A 14,988-nucleotide genomic window follows, 5' to 3' on the forward strand; every position below is an offset into this window, starting at 1 on the left:
GCTGAGGGAAACAAATCAAGTTTTCAAAGTGCTGTGTTACAGATGAATGAAAATAATTTGTAAATTATTCATCAGATTTAATTCTAAGATGTTTTGAGAAAACCAAAAGAAATTGGGACATGTGATTGTTGGAGAGACTTTTATTCTCCAGATTTTACAGGTTTAAATCTTGAGTGTGAACTTTATCAAAGTCCAAACTGCAGCCAGAGGTATCAACTACTCAGGATTTATAGGATTGAAATACTGACTAAACTGATGGCTGATTTTTAACTCTTGAAATTAAAACTTTTTTTTTATTTCCTGTAATTGGACACCAAAAAAAAATAGATAATATCCCTTCCCACACCTGATGTGCTCAAAGCAGCAACCACTCAAATGACAGCATTGCCAAACCTCTGAAAAATGTTCCTTATATCACAATATAAAGTCAATATGTTGGTAACTCAGCTTTATATATATCACATACACATATAGAAATGTATCAGTGTGTTGTATTTATAAGGATGTATCACATAATTTAAGGAAATGTGATAGTTTGTTGACCTCCCAGCTGATGTCTGAATTAACTTGCAGAAGGACCTGCCTGCTTTTGGGTATTTCACATTTTTCACGTGGCCCATGGTGTTGTTAGGCAGTTACAGCTCATTTTGGAAGTTTTGTTCATCTGGCCAACTTGTGGTACAAAAGCCCAGGGAAAGGCCATATGTTCTGCAAAGGTAGCCTTGGAAGGTGGGGTAGCTGCTGCTGCTTTTTTCTTCTGCCATCTGTTCTCCTTTAAATTCATTTTCTCCAGATCTCCTGTCTAGCAAATACTCAGATAATAGATGGGAATTCTGATCACTATGGAAGCAAGATTATTGTTTCCAACAATAGTCAGATTATTCAGACATTTCCCTTGCTCTTTGGTGTTCTAACAGTTAAAATTTAGAATTAGGAAGCTGTAAATAGATAAACATCCCTTTTATTTAAACAACAAATACACTGAGATGCTGCCATGAACACAGAAGAGATTTTCAGCACTGCTGGCTTTAGAAATAAAATGAGCAAAAAAATCCTGGATTTCTCCAAGTGGCTGCTGCTCTTTCCACTTGGAGTTTCTCATTCCTGTGCCTGTGCCACCCCTTGCTGCTCCAGCCCAAGCATTCCTGCAGCCACAGGGATTAGGGAAGATCTGGGTTAAGACTAATCCAGCAGAAATGCACAAATCTGGCCTGATCCAGGAGGACACAGCCTTGGGAGCAGAGGGATGAGTTGTGCCCTGTGACAGGAATTCCCTCAAACTCCAGGAAAATGGAGCAATAAGGATAAAATGTGGTGTCACCAGAATTTTCAGGCTTTGTGCTGAGGAGACAGCAGAGCCCTGATTTAAGTCAGGCCTTCAGGATTGAGGCTGAATTTGGGGAAATCTGAAAATCCTGTGAGCCCTGTGCTTAGTCCAAGCATAATAATGTGTATTTTCACCCCCTTTTTATCCTGGTTATGGGAATAAAATTAAATAAAAGGCCATGCTTACACCAAGGTCATGATTTGCCATCACATATTCAAGTCACAAAATCCTCCTTGGTTTAGGGGGAAAATCTACAAGGCATTTAGGGGGAAAAAAAAAAGTTTGCATGTTTATAACCTACTTTCAATGGTTCTAAACGACTTTGGGGGGTTTGATATTAATTTATAGAAATGTCCATGTGTGTGAGTGCCTATAAAAAGAGATGTGTATATAAATAAGCAAAACTGGGCGTCTCTTTTGCTATTTTAGTTCTCTGAAGTTTTGTGGTGGATGCTCTCAAGAATATCTCACTTTCAAATCCTTTTCTCCATTCTCCAGCTGTGTGGGCTCTTGTTTTTACAGCTTGAAATTCTCTTCCAAGTGTAAAGCACAGGCAGACCTGGAGCCCACCTGGCCTGGAAGGAATTCAGGCTCTCTGTGCATGGACACAAAGATCCTTGCAGAGGAAATTCAGGAATAATTTGCCTTTCTGCAAATCTCCCTTTAGTACAAGATGTCTTTTGTTGCAGGAAGAAGAGGCTTTATTGCAACAAAACAGGCAAAAACCCACAAAGACTTGAAGAAACAGCACTTCTCTTAATTCTTCCCAAAATTCTGAGAACCACCAAATCCTAAAGGATTCCACCCATCAGTCTTCCTGATTTCAGGTAGGTGAATTTTCTTTTCTTCTCTTTCTGAGTATTCCCATTCCCTGGAAGTGTCCAAGGTGTTGGGAGTATATAAAGAGTATTTCAAGAAATTAAAATATATTAAGACACATAAATATTAAATGAAAGTGTAAGTAAATAAAAATATAATTTAAGTCCCTTAAAAAAGTAAAAAGCCTGTTTTAAAATTCAGCAACTTAGCCCTGAACATAATGAAAACATAGCAAAACATTGCTTATATTTCTAAAAAAACCAAATAAAACTATTTACATAAATAAATAAAACTATATATGGAAGTTATATGTGAAAACTGACACTGCTTTAGTACTTTAAAAATTCAATTCTGATAGGTGCAGAAAAATACTTTAAATTTGAATTTTTAGCTGATTTCATGATTTATAAATAAAAAATTCTTGTATTAAGGTAAGAAAACACATACAGAAAAAAAAAGAAAAAAAAAAAAGTTAAAAGGAAGAAGAAAAAATAAGAATAAAGCTACAAATGCTGTTGTAACTTCTGCTCAGGACTCTATGCCAAAAAAAACCCAAAGCCAGGTTGGACAGGGCTTGGTGGTGGGAGGGTGGGAATGGTGGATTTAAGGTCCCTTCCCACCCAAACCAGTCTGGGAATCTCTGATTTCTCTGAAATGAAAGACAGTTCAATTAATAAATATAATTTTGTGTGATTTTTTTTTTTCCCTTAACAGAAGAAAAATAACAATTACTGTAAAGAAAATCAGACAGAACTGGATGCTCCCAAACAAAAGCTGCTGCTGTTATTTTCCAGCATGGAGCTCCTGGCTTTAATTTGGAATTAACTGGTTTGCAGGAGAGGTTTTCAGTTATGCCACAGAGTAAATAAGAAAAATAACCTGAGAAACAGCCAATAATCAAGTTGTTTGATTTAGAAGAAATGCATTTAAAACCCAGCTGAAGTAAAAAGAGAACTGGCTGACTGCCACCCTCTTTTTTACTCATTTGTGACAGCACACAATTAAAAAGTTCAGTTTGTTGCTCTTACTGGAATAACAATTTTTGGTACTTTTCATGTTTGCTCATAAAAAGTAGCTTTAATTTTAGATCCTCCAAATACTGTAGTTGTAAGAATATTGTTTGTATCTGGAGAGATTAGATGGGGACAGGATTTTTTTAATCTGTTAGCCCAGACTTGTTATGTAAATAGGAAGCTCACAAAGGAAGGAGACAGCAAAAAACTCTGAAAAAAACAGATGTGCCTCCCCCAGAGATCAAGTCACCACTGCAATCCTGCAACTTTTTGGGAAGTTTCATGTTAGGGATATGCATGGAATTTAAAAAAGCCCTAAATTCTAAAGTCACTGTGTGACTCCATTTCCATACACTCAGCAGAGATAATTTTATCATTCATTTATTGTTGCTGTTTAATTTTGATAAATTCAAGATCAGATTATTCATTTAAATGAATTCCTATGATGCTTTGCTGTTGATTTCTTGAGGCCTTTAGAGGAATCTCCTTTCCCTGCTCCTCCTCCAGTCCTTAGCACTGACATTGTGACCCAGATTTTCAGGTTTTATTCTTGGGCTCTTTCTTCCATCTATTGGAATTGTTTCCAGTAAATTGGAGTTTTACAATGGTTGCTGTGATTAGCATTCTGTGCTCATGGGGAATTCTTCATAAAAATGTCTCTGATCAATATCTTTCAATGTGCTTAAGCATTAATATATAATTATATGAAGAATGTTACATCCATAGTGGAATTATGATCTAAAATACATTGTTATGCAAATTCTTTAGTGGTTGGTTATACCATCTTTCTATCTGTTTTTGTTACTGTGAAGATAAATTATAATTATATTAATAACTTGCATAAAATGGTCATATTTGAAATACTCCCATTCAGTAATATCTGTATATTCAATAATATCTGTGGACTGACTGTTCCTTGTTAATGCTTGGTATTAAAACCAGGTAAATCCTCTACAGAGACTAAACATTGAAGTTTTCTAGTGCTCAGTGCTTAAAAAAATCTAAATATTTATCTATAATTTATGGGGTGTCATTTATAAAGTCATATTGATTGGGGAAGGACTTTACAGAGTTAATAATTTTTATTTTAAATAGTTTGCATGTGAAAAAAAGAAATTCCTGAAAGGCTTTGCCAGGTTGGTAAGTGCAGTTGGAGACAGCCAAGAGTCATTAATGCCCATTTTTACAAAATGCTGGGCCCTGATTTTGCACTTAAATTGGGAAGATCCATTGAAAACTCAGTTAAATTGGGGACACTGATGAAATCAGTGAAGCCAAACTGCAGATTTTGCTTCTAAACTTCACCAAGATATTTCAATAATCACAGGACATGCTGTATTTGATTTCACAGCCAGTGCACTTTGTGACTTTTATTGTTATACCCTATTTATTTGTCTCATCTGAAATTTTTCATTCCCATTTTCTGTTAGGATTTATTGTGCCAGGAGAAGGTTTTAACAACAGCCCAGACCTTGGTAAATGGCTGTGATTTGAAAAATCAGAACTAATTCTTTCCATTTTCTGAAGGATTCCAAAATCATTGAAGTTGCATTTGGTTTGAATGGAAGATTTATTTGGGGAAAAAAGGACAGAAATGGCTCAGGAGCTGGCAAAGTTAGGGAATAATGATCCAATGCCAGGTTGGATCAACCTGGACTAGTGGAATCTGCTGATTTCAGGGTCCTTCCATCCCAAACCATCTGGGATTCCATGATCCAGCAGCTTCTCTTTCATCTGGGGATTCACCAGTGTCCTGTACCTGACACTCATTTGTAGCTCATCATTTATGGCTCATCATTTATGGCTCATCTTTTGCAGCATCACAGCTCCAAAATTCAGCTTTTTGTTTTCAGCTGGAGGGTTTTGGTGTGGATCAGTGCAAACTTCAGTTCCATCAAAGCCATTCCTCAGAAAGAAATCTTATTTTGTTTTTGCTACCAAGTAACTGTGTAGGGAGTGACAAAGCCATCAAGAGAAGTGGAATGGAAGCCTTTGTTTTAATTGAAATGCTGGTTGTCTCAGCAGATGTGAGTTGCTCAGATGAGGGGTGGAGGGAGGCAAGGAGCCAGCCCCAATGGACATAGCCCATCATCCAAAGCACCACAGGAGACTGTCTAAAGCAAAGCTCAAAGTGCAGCAGCAATTCTAAAAAAAAACCCTAAAAGATCCCCAAGATAACTTGAAGCAAGACCATGAGAAGCAATGTAGGTGAGTATTCTGAATCAGTGCATTTATTGAGCTGGGAAACTTCTGATTTTTTTTTTTTTTTTTTAATTTTAGTAGTTTTACTGCAGCAGCAAAATTTTAAGGTAAAATATTTGAGGCAACATTTAAAAAAACAAACAGAAGATCAGGCATCTTCAACTTTTGGTGAAGTAGGAAAGTAAAAAGTTCAGCAGTTTGGTGGAAGGTGGACAGTGCACCCAAACATGGATTTTTTTATAAGAGAACAAAGAATGAAACTTTCCTGACCTCAACTGAAGAGATTGTATCCAGCACAGCATTTTAATGGGGAAAAAAAGCCACCATTTTGTGCTGCTGTGATTCAGATGGAGCATTAGTCATAATTGGGAGTAATATATTTTGACATAAATCAAACAATAGAACTCCAGTTCTCTGTTGGAAAATCTACAGCACCATTCCTGCCCTGGATGATGTTGGAGTAGCAAAGTGGAGCTGCCTGAGATGGAGCCAGACCTCTCCAGCACAATATCAAATCAAATGCTCTTATTCTTCTAGATTTTCCTCATGAAAATACAAGGTTACAGCATGTCAACAACCAGCAGATGGGGAAAAGGAACGTCCCAGGAAGCTCAAAGAACACACTTGGAAACAGAGCTATAAATACCAGGCTAATTCCATAGCTTTAAGATTTCTCCAAAGCTTTTTTAAATCCCTCCAGAAAAGGCTGAAGAGATCCCTAATCTGAAGTGGCCCAGTTGAAGGAATGTGTGTGTTTTTATTTTTAAATGAAGTTACATCTACAGTAGTGTTGGGCACCTTAGTGAGTCACTGGAGTGGCTGTGCAATATTTGTTGGATCAAAATAACGATTTTAAACACATTTTCATTTTTATCAGGACTTTTTTATTCAGAAGAAATGTGGAATTCTGTCTGATCCCCTCAGAACTGGTGTGTGCAACATTCCCACAGAATCACAACTCAATTGGAATCCTGTTTTTTGAGAGCTGTCCCTGATTAGGGAGAGCTGACACAAGAGCTCCCAAAATTCCTTGGTGGGATTTGATGTCAATCTCTTCTTCCTTGGCACAGGATTCCCAAAGAAGTTGGGGATTCCTCATCCCTGGAAGTGTCCCAGGCCAGGTTGGAGGAACCTGGGAGAGTGGAAGGTGTCCCTGCCCCATGGCAGGGGGTGGCTGGGATGAGCTTTAGGGTCCCTCCAACCATTTGGGGATTCTCCTTCCACTGGAATCTCTTCATTCCTTAAAAAAATCCCAGATTTTCTTGGTGTGTCTTTGCTGGTGCTGAGATCAAAGGCAGGAGGTGTTTTACAATACTGGACCTACCCTTATAATTTACAAAACAATATTATACAAATAATATTAAAACCATTAAAATATTTATTCTTTGTTTTTAAATAAATTTCATGTCTATTGATTAATTTTTAATAAATAAATGTCATTTAAATTGATATTAACCAGAAGAATGCAAAGCAGAACAACCAGCCCATGGCAGATTTAGAAATCAGGGCTCTTAAAGAACAGCTGAAAGGGTTTGGTTTGTTTATTGTAGAAAAAAGGGATGTAGGATGGGCAGAAAAAAGAGATAAGAGGGTTTTATCAAAGCAGTGGTGGGGGTTGCTCTGTAGATTTTAAAAAAAATAAATAAACTAAAAAGCAAATTCAGCTTGCACCAAGTGTAATTTAGGAGAGGTGGAAAGAAAAAACAGGCCAGGGGTTTTTTGTTTTACCTCATATCTGACTGCAAATATGGATGGAAAACTGGGATATTTTACCTATCACTGTCAGGAAACTTTTAAAAACACACAAAGAAGGAGCTTCCAGAGAAAATGTCAGTAATTTTCACCTTCCCCACTGGCCATTGGCTGAGATCCCTCTTTGTTCCCATCCTCAGTTTAATTCTTAATTTTGGGATTAAATTTCTCTCATTTCCCTGCAAACCTTTTCCATTCCTGGGAGCACCTTTCAGTTAAAGGTGTGCACTAAAAATGACCCAAAGCACCTTTATTTTCTGAAAGAAAATGCTTTGAAAAGCTCTTCTTTCAGACAGAGTGAAATCTGGGTTCAGCAGCCTGTGGAATTTGGCTGAGTCCAGGAGCTGGTGCAGAGGAACATGAGAAATAAATACCTGCAGCACAAATGTTAAATATGTGGTGCTGAAGAATTGCCCACATTTTCCCCAATAATTCACTTTTTTTTGGAGCAGAACATCCTCAATATCTGCATTAGGCAATTCCAGAGCTGTTTTTTGGGGCACTTTCAGAGAATAAAAAGCTGTTGGAGTTGTAAGTTAAAATATATGTTGTCCTTCAGCTGGGATGGAAGCAGTGCATTTTCCAGGCTCTTATCTTTTTTGGAGCTTTGTTCCTCAACTCTTGGATGTGCTGCATCCTTAAAGAGCCACATGGTTTTAATTTCTTACTCTCATTTTTTTTTTTCCCCCTGCTTTGATGAGTTGGTGAAATTCTCTTATGCTTGTCAAGCTTGAGTGTGATTCTCCCTTTTGTTTAGCTCCTTCTCAAGAGAATCAAACTTTTTCTGTCTGCTTTGGGGGTATTTCCTAAACAGGAAAAACAAATTTTTCAGAGTAAAGACAGGGATACCTGGCAGAGCTGAGCATCACCACCAGGTACCACCTTTGTGCATTCAAAATGAATTTTTAAATGAATTTGTTGTGTTTGGATGGCAAATCCCCTCCAAGGAATGTTTTATCACAAAGCAGGGAATGTTTTATGCTAAAATCAACTGTTTCATTTTCCAGGAGCCAGGCTCCTACTCCTCACACTTCATTGGCCAAGGAAATTTATAATTTATCCTTATTAAGGTGATGGTGTGAACACATCTGATCATTTTTATGTAAGAATTCATTCCCAGAACACACAGACACCAACTTGGAGGCACTTTGCTCCTTTTAGTGGCCTAAAAATACCTTAGTGAAGGGGTTGGGACAGCCAGATATTCCTGAAACACAAAATTTTATTTTAAAATGGGGAGGGGGGTATAAAGGTAAGAATTTTGATCATCTGTGTTATCAGAATTCAGGTTAAATGGAGCAAGGCTGATCTTGTAAAAAGAAATCATACATTGGCAGTTTCTTAAATATTAGATTCTTTTTTCCATGCTGTGATGTTTGATAGAAATAAAATGTGTACAAAACAAGAAGTGGGAATAGTTATTTCATCATTTATCCTAAGAAACATTTCTAAGTGTTTATAAATATGAGGAAATAATTAAGAGTCATTTAATATTGGAATCTTAACCTCCTAAGTGGAGTGTGTTGGTCACTATTACTTATTTTCTGTTTTAACTGATTATTTTCCAGCTTGGAGTGAACAAGATGAACAGACCCACCTTCAATCTAATGCTTAATGAGGAAAAAGGTCAGGATTTTTTTAATTTTCATTTCAATCCCTTGCCCCACTTAATTAATACATTAACAATTACTTTATATGGGCCTTACTGGTTTTAAAGCTTTTAAATAACAAAACAAAAGGTGTTGTTTTAATGGCAGGGTGAGCAAGAATATTTTTAAATCCAGTGGTGAATTCAGGAAAGAGCTGACTCAGAGCAGTGTGAGTAGAAAAAGGGGCTGGGGAAGGAAAGGTCATGTATACAAATCTTCATTGAGATTGATTTCAAAATGATGAAACTCATAACTAATAAATCTCTGCTACAGCAAGAAGGAAACATTTGGCATTTAAAAGGATTAAAACCAGTTTTTTTAAAAAATATCCTTGAACTTTTGCATCTTTCTTTTTTTTTAAGAAAACAGAGAAAACTCTCTCAAATAAAACAGTGGGGCCAAATTCTCCAAATACTTCCACATTCAATTAGTAAGTAATTATCTGCTAATGGAGAGATTAATCAGATTTGTAGCATCCCAGAGGCAATCCAGACTCTCCAATATTATTCCATTTATGCCAGATAAGGCAGGAGGGTTTGCATTGAGGTGTCTGAAGAGCTGATTTTTATTGTTCTCATCTATTTTTTTAATACCTTAAGTGTGTTTTCATCAGGGAAATTGCTGAGCAGAGCTACCTAATTCAATAAACAGTTGGAAAAGGGGCACTTGGAGAAAAAATTCCAAGGGTTTAAAAATAGTACAGCCACGTGATTATGGCACAAAAGCATAATTTATGGGTTTAATTTGCAATCTTGCTACAGTTCTGACATTCTCCTGCACAGGAGATCAGGCTGAATAATTCAAATTATTGAAATATTGCTCCATCCTCAGCTTCAGGTGTGTGGTACAAAAGGAGGTTGATATTGTTTATTGGAAAGATGGGAGGATGGGTTTCATTTCTGCCATTTATTGCTTCATTTTTGGTGTCAAAATTAATGGAGATCTGGGGCTTTTTCAAAAATTGTTATTCCAGCATTCAGAGCCTTTCCCCAGATTTTCAGGAATCTTATATTTTTTCCTGTTTTTTAATTGTTTGGTTAAAATCTAATTGATTTAGCATGATCAGTTTTTGAAATCTTTTTTTCCTTTTAAATTAAATCAAATCTTTATTTTCCCAAATTTCCATTCTCCTGGTAACCTCTAAATTAGTAATGTACAGCAGAACTGAACATTTATACAAATAATTATTTCTTCCTCAATTTCTGCATCTGCTTATTAGATATTTTCAGAACATTCTCTATCAAAGATTCCTGAAATTCATATAATCATTATAAAAGCATTGCAGAACAATGCTGAATAATATCAGCTTTTTGGAAGCCTGAAACATGAGAATTGAAAGAAAATTCCTCATTTCTTTATCCAAATTCCCCTGAAATCAAGTGGATGTGAATTTTCTCCATTTCTCATTAACAGGTTGCTCAGTAATATTCCATTTAATAATATTCCCTAGGAAAGGTTTGGATAACAGTGACATCATTCTTAGCTGATTTCTGGTGTACACCAAATATTAACCTTAATTTTGATAAAATCTGAGTGCTGCCATCATGCTGGCACAAAAATGATCTGTGTCACATGCACAATTCTGAGCTGTTCCCCTTGAAAAGGAAAAAAATCCACAGGGTGGAAAACCTGGAAGAGCATCCTGAGTGTCCAACATGGGGTGAAAATAATAAATATATTGTTAAATTATAAATAAATATTAATCAATCCATAGTGAACAGTCAGGGATGAGAATTAAAAATAAAATAATTTTCTTTCCTGCCTTTTTTTTTGGCTTTTTTTTTGTGCAAAGCCTTTCAGAGATCTCTGTATTTTGGGAGGGACTTTGTCCATTCTTTCACTGCCAGTAACATCCTCAGCTGCTCCCAACTTTGGGAATTGCACAGAAAAATGGGTTAAAAGTGAGAAGATTTTAGGGATTGGTTCTATCCAAAAACACTGCTTTAAAAAAAAAATCCATCTCCTTCCCAGCTCATTACCATGGATGACTTTATTGGCACAATTAAATCTCCAAAACTAAGAATACTCTGATTTTTCCCTGGTGGGAAGGATATCAGATTTATATCTGATTAATTAACAGCACCCTGATCCAAAATTCTCCAGGGAAAGGGATTTCTGTGCCATGCCCCTAAATGATCAGCTGGGTTCCCTGAGCATCAATCAATTTTTCTCCATGAAAATCATTTTCATGTTGTTTTATTAGTGGAAGTTCCTGCTTAGAAGTGGCTTGGGAAAATAAATTCCTGCTGGGAAAACAGGCTGGGAACATCCAGAGGTTGAGAGCAGGGACAGGGGTCTGGAATCCTCCTGGATTTTTGTTATTTATGGCTGAATTGATCCAAATGATTGTCAGGGAATCATCCAAAAATCATCTTTGTCACCAGCCCGGAGCACTGAGTGCTGCATCCAGGTGTTCCTTGGACACTTCCAGGGGATTCTTTGATGGAGAGGTTAAATTCCAATCCTAAAAAATTCCACAGCATCAAGAGTGGTGTAAAATAAGAGAATATAAACCTTGTTACAGATGTAAAACTGCTTTAAAATTTGAAATAACTCAATATCAGAGCTGGTTGGGTGGTGTGCAGTGAGCTGGCACTGGGGCAATTAAAAATGTTCATTTGCATTAAGTTATTCAGAGCAATTTTTCTGTTTGTGGCAAAATATTCTTAATACTTTGTATTTCCAAGTGAGATCTGTTTTCAGGAGTATATATTGTGTTTATCATGAGTAAATCATGAGTAAATCATGAGTAATTCATGGAGAGCTGAGCCATGGCCCTGGACTCCACCCCAAGGAAAAGAATCCTGAAGGATTCAAGGTTTCCTTCCTACTTCAGGCACTTTTGTTTGTTGAATCACTGGCCTAAAAATAGTCCCTCATAAAGAATTCACCACTGATCTAATTAGTCAGGAAAATGCTGCTTTTCAAACTGGGCAAGCATTCCCAAAAAAATGATGCAACTTTTGTATCTAATTAGATGATACAGGAGAATCCTGGCTAATTGCTTTGATAGACTTAAACAGATTAATAATGTGCAAGTGGTAACTAAATAAAAACTCCTTTTCAGTGAGTGCTTGGGAAGTGATGCTTTTTAAGAAGCTAAAATTTTATTTTATTAGTTCTGAAACCCCATGATTTGAGAGCATTTCTCATTTTGGAGGTTTTTCAATGCTAGAAAAGAAAGCCTCAAAAATGAGATTGTAATTTGGATCTCTAAGCAGTTTTTGGTGTTTTTCCTAAATTTCTGCAAGGTTTTATATCCAAAATGTGGCCATTCCGTAGGTTGGAGCTGGGATTTGTTCCTCAGAGAGCCAGGCTGGGATTGTGGAGCCACTTTGTGATCCATGGAATTGTTGGGCACCTCAAAGTTCATGTAAGAAAAAAAAAAATAATGGAGCTTCAAAAGTGTTTGGAGGACAAGGGAGATATTTAGGTTATATTTGAATAGGAAAAAATTCATTACTCAGAGGTTTGGAGCAACCTGGGATAGTGGAAGGTCTCCCTGGGGGTGGAATAAAATGAGCTTTAAGGTCTTTCCAACCCAAACCATTCCATGTTTTGCAATATCAACCTGTCAAAATTTGTCTTAATTGGCTCAACTGTCACTTACTAATAAAATAAATATTATTCATATCATATGTAACATATTGGAATCCAGACAATTAATATCTAATTTAAATTTCTTTTTACATCCTATCGAGTTCTCTATTTTTCCCACTTGACTCAAAAATTGTGAAAGTAAATATTAACAGCTGAGTGTGCAAAGAGGCTGCCTGAAATCCAACATTTCAAAAAAAAAAAGGGAGAGAGTCCCATTAAAAATTGAAACCACACTTCCAGCAGATGAAAATTAAGGAGAAATTTTCCATGCAGGGAAGGGGTCGAGGGGGCTCAAGGGGGGAGGGAATTCTGTGTAGCTCTGCATAGTTCTCCAGTGAAATATTTTGAAGGATATCATAATGAAACTGGACTGCAAAACAAATTTAAACATCATGTGCTGGCACAGGGCAAAAAGGAGTCCCTGGTTTGGATGTGGGAAGTTGTGAGATAACAGGAGATTGCTGAGGGGAGGGATTTATTCCATGGCTGATGGAAATCAGGCCTTTGGATTCCTTCCAGTGTCCAGAACACTTTGGGTTTGCTCCAAAATCCAACTTCTTTGCATCCCAGTCCAAAATACTTCAGGGAGTGCTTGGATGGGGAAGGGGCAGATGGTGCATCAGGGGATGGGGGCTCTGCACTCATGGAACCCCCAAATCCCTGAGGTGGGAAAACCCTCCAGGACCATGGAGTCCCTCCCAGCTGTGCCCCATCCCACCCTGTCCCCATCCCAGAGCTCTGGTGCCACCTCCAGCAGTTCCTGGCACACTCCAGGGATGGGGATCCAAACCTCCCTGGATATTATTTCCAATCTCTGACCCCCCTTTCCATGGGGAAATTCCTGCTGGTTCCACCCTGCCCTCCCCTGGCACATTCCCTCATATAAATCTCTGCAGCTTTGAGTTGTGTGTTGTTATTAAATTAATTAAATCAAATAACAACCCAGGGATTTTTCATGTGTGGCTCACAATGGATTTTCATGGAAATGTGGATGGGGGCACCTCTCACCTGTTCCATTTGTGCCTATAGAGACATGCAGAGGGTACTGGGGTTTCACTTTGTGTAAATCAGATGGAGCTGTGCTGGATTTTAGGGAAAAAACATCTCACTTCCATGAGCATTTCCTATAAAACAGGGATTCTGTGTGCACTGGGAATTCCCAGGCAGCCTTTGCCCTGTTTCCAGGATCTCAGCACACCCAGGCACCTCAGGGTGTCCTCCCAGCACTGACAATTGCACTGAAAAGTCACATTTGGGAATTGGGAATAGCTCTTTATGTACCTGGAGGAGAACAGAATTTAGAACCATGGAATTCCAGCATGGAAAAAAAAAAGTTACTGTGAGGTGTCTCTTGCAAAAAATAAGCAATTGCTGGATATTATTTGCTCATAGTGGCCCTAAATAGCAACATGAGCCACAGCAGGGCTGGGCTGAGACATGAGCAACTTCCCCTGCACCAAGTGCTCCCAGTATTTGATAAATCCTCTGATTTTATTGAATTACAGAAGGTTAATTCTCAATTAATTCAGAACAACAGGGAACTTTTTTTTTACCTGTGTTACCCTTGCATGGGACCTACAGTAAAAATGCCACTGCAGCTTCCAGCAATAAGGTGAATTCTGCCCTGCTTTTGATGAAACCTCATCTGCTCCCTCCTTAATCAGGATAAAACCACTCAAACCCCCAAATTTCTGAACTGAAAACCTGAGTGAGCCCTGAACTGCTGCCAAGAGCTCTCCAAATCCTATTTCTGTGTTGCAGCCTGAGAGATTAAAGGGTGGATTGTTTGGTAGGAGACATGGCAAGGTGTCTGTGGGACATCCCCTGTGACCTTTGTGGGGCAGGAGCTCTCCAGACCCCCCATCCCTTCCCCACTTTGGGCTGGCCAAGGATTGCATCCCCTTGGAATGCTGGGGAAAGTGGAACCAACCCATTCCAGGAACCTTCATCCTGCAGAAAATCCCAAATCACACACTCATTAAGGTTGGGAAAAGCCTCCAGGATCACAGATTCCAACCTTTGGCCAATTCTCTGGTTTTGAGATTGCAGCCCCTCTCTCAAGGGGGTCTGTCCTACCTGCTCCTTTTATCCACAACCTTCTTGGAAATACCCTGGTGAGGTTTTTGGTTTTTGCTTTTTGGAGCATTTGGAACTTTACATTTCTAAGCAGCACTTCTAAAGGGAATGTTCTGCATGAGGGTACTTAAGGGAACATTTTCCAGGACTATATTTATGCCTCTGTAGTCTTCCTTTAGTGGTCTTGAAGGAAGGAGCTGTTATTACTGTTAAATATAGATGTAATGTGGTGTTATTGCAGAAATGTCTTTATGTTCCATTTCTGGCTTTAAGAAAAAAAAAAAAAACCTTTTCTTATTAAAATCAGTCAGGTCTATAACATTATGTTTAAACATGTTGGCATAATGTTAGTGTTGGGGATAAGGCAGGATTGACACCAGATTCCAAATAAAAAATAAAATCTCCTAATGATGTTACTACAGCAGTCATTATGCCACACTATATTTGAATTTTGGTTTTTTTTCTGGTATATTTACTATTTAAATCCCATATTCCACATTTGTCTCACCTTAATAAAATATCCAGTCTCAAGTGCTAAGTCTCACCTGGT

General features: G+C 37.8%; 1 protein-coding gene across 3 annotated transcripts in view; it reads left to right on the forward strand.

The window, feature by feature from the left end:
- Positions 1 to 14,988, forward strand: part of MBD5 (methyl-CpG binding domain protein 5) — a 102,013-nt gene that overhangs the window by 55,987 nt on the left and 31,038 nt on the right. For 2 of the 3 annotated variants that reach the window (XM_079310859.1, XM_079310860.1), the window contains exons 3-4: positions 2,017 to 2,154; positions 8,682 to 8,739. The gene's annotated coding sequence lies outside the window, so the exon portion shown is untranslated. Of the gene's footprint in view, positions 1 to 2,016; positions 2,155 to 5,194; positions 5,368 to 8,681; positions 8,740 to 14,988 lie in introns of those variants that run through there. The other variant, XM_079310858.1, reaches the window with a different exon arrangement.

This window comes from Erithacus rubecula (genome assembly GCF_903797595.1).
Source record: "Erithacus rubecula genome assembly, chromosome: 8".
Classification (NCBI taxonomy): Eukaryota; Metazoa; Chordata; class Aves; order Passeriformes; family Muscicapidae; genus Erithacus; species Erithacus rubecula.